The sequence below is a fragment of the Mastomys coucha genome, unplaced genomic scaffold, assembly GCF_008632895.1.
Source record: "Mastomys coucha isolate ucsf_1 unplaced genomic scaffold, UCSF_Mcou_1 pScaffold18, whole genome shotgun sequence".
NCBI lineage: Eukaryota > Metazoa > Chordata > Mammalia > Rodentia > Muridae > Mastomys > Mastomys coucha.
The window spans coordinates 77,033,171-77,035,685 of NW_022196900.1; the positions used below are offsets into that span (position 1 = coordinate 77,033,171).

General features: G+C 35.9%; 1 protein-coding gene across 4 annotated transcripts in view; it reads left to right on the forward strand.

Moving 5' to 3' along the window:
* Positions 1-2,515, forward strand: part of Foxj3 (forkhead box J3) — a 91,049-nt gene that overhangs the window by 1,596 nt on the left and 86,938 nt on the right. The window lies entirely within an intron of this gene.

A 2,515-nucleotide genomic window follows, 5' to 3' on the forward strand; every position in this document is an offset into this window, starting at 1 on the left:
CGTGATCCCCATCTTTATGATAGGAAGGGATATGTAGATGTGATTTAATTTTTGAGTTTTTTTGTTTGTTTTAGATGAACTTGAAGCTCTTTCCTGTTTGGTTTTATATTGGAATTGAGGTGGATCTTGTTCTCTGTTTTGTGCTGCTGGGGAGTTTCTCATGCCTTTATTAGGTGTTTTGTGGATGAGGTCAAGAATGTTTATTTTGGCTTTCAGTTTATTAGTTTGAGTGAAATAAAACTTAACTGTTTTGAAGTCTCTCTTTCGATGTGAAAATTTCCACTATTCTCTTGTTTTTCACACTCAAGTTTTTCCTTTTTTCATTTTAATTTTAGACAGTCTTATGTAGACCAGGCTGACCTCTAATTCAGTGTGGTGAGGGCTGGCCTTGAACTCTTCTTGATCTTGCCTTCACCTCCCAAGTACTGAAATTACAGACTGTGTTACTACTGTAACTGCCTACAATGTAGTCTTAAAATGTATTTTTGATAGTACCTTTCCCCTATTTATCTGATACAAGTGTCAGCATATTCTTCCTTTTCCTACTATGTAAAATAAAAGTATTGAAATACAGATTCTATCTGTTTTCATTATGGGTGGGGCTGTGAAAAATAGAATGTTCTGCTATTCTCTGAGGCACATTTTTATAGCAGGGCAGTCAGCATTTGTATACTTCTGTAAAATACAGTGCTGTGAAATAAGATAAAGAGACAAGGACTAAAATACTGGTATCCGAAAGCTTCAACTTCTGTTGAAAAGGAGTAGAAGTTGTTTGTGCCTATGGAGAAGCAGCTCCATACATCATTTGTGTGTACTAAATAACAGCGGACTTATATTTGCAATAGTCAGTCGAATAAGTGATGTGAAAAAGGAATTTTCATAAAAAATAAAAAAGCACAGAGGCAAGTGTGTTTAGGAGATTACGGGACTGTCACAGAGCATTGCATTGGTGAATGATATATGTACTTATAAGATAGGCTAGGGTGCCTTGGCTGAGGATCTGCTAGGACAGAAGGTTTGGTTTTGTAGGCTGCTGTAGTGTTTTCTTAAGACAGTGAAACGAAGTATCTGAAGAAGGTTTCTATGTCAGCTGAGTGTACTAGAATATTCTTGGAGAGTTTTAGGAATAATAGTCTGACATATAAACTGGTTGTGAAATAAAATAATAGCATTTACTGAATGCTTTATAGGATTCCCAGAATTGTTGTAAGCTCTTACACATATTTAATTTTTTTAAGTCTTCATCTTAAAGTCTTATAATCATGAAGTGACTTAGGGCAGGTTCCTAACTAGGCATTTGATTATCATTTACTGGGTAGTCAGGTGAGCTATAAATTTGCAGTGATGGACCTTATAAGTGGTAGTAAACACTTAAATAGATGTTTTTCAGGTGGGATAGTGTATGGTGGGGGAAACATGGAAATTTGGGGTTTTACAGTAGGCTAATAGGAAAATAAAGCATTCTGAGAAGAACCAAGAAGCAATTTCTGTCATAGAAGTCAAGAATAGGAAGATTTTCTACAAGGTGGGATTGTTGACTATATTTAATTCAGTTTTAAAATTCACAGACAGCGACCTTACTGCAAAGAACTAGACCAAAAGGAATTTTAAAAGAAAGGTAATATATGACAAGTTAGGTTTTAGCAGGAGCTATAGAGATTTTGTGCTGGTTTAGGTTTCTTCTGGTATTATTATTATTGATCATATCAGAGTTATTCACTGATCAAAAATGTAGTTTGTCTTCAGAAAAGAAACTAGTGTACTGAAGAAAGTTCTTTTTTTGTTTGTTTTCCCTTTCTTTCCTTCCTTCTTTCTTTTCTTTTTCTATTTTTAAAATAGGATCCTGACTGTTCTGGAACCCTCTTTGTAGACTAGGCTGGCTTCAAATTCAGAGATCTATCTTCCTCTGCCTCCTGAGGCCTCAATTAAAGGCATTCCCCTCCATACCCATCAGGATCACACTATTTCATGTTGACAGTCTTTTGTGTCTAACTTTGCCCTTGTTTTAAGGGTTGTTGATACTGGTGTGTGTTAGTGTCTCCGTCCCTTTTATTGTCAGGTATTCTACAGTATGGATATGCTATGCTTTTATCCATTTCATTTAAACCCTTCACTCTACCAACTTCACTCCACCAACTCTGGCTTAATTTTTAGTTTTATAAACTCTACTGTGCTCTACTAGGCATTAGGGATCTAAAGGTAAGCAAGTCATGATTGGTCCTTAAGCATATGTAGAGCTTTCATGATTTATGTGTAATACATTATCTCATTTGATCACACAGCAAGCCTGTGGTGTAGGAAAAACAGCTTTAGGATGAAAAGTTAGTTACATTAGGTGACCTGGGATTGTACTTGAAATGCTGGAGCAGAAGTCATTGTTATTTATTTTTGCCAATTCCACCACTCTTTGCTACTTAAAGGATCCCCTATGTAAATTCCTGGAGAATCAAGGGGACTGGGGAAATCACCTCACTCTTTTTCAGTGTCTCCTCTTCTGCAAAAGAAAAAAAAAAAA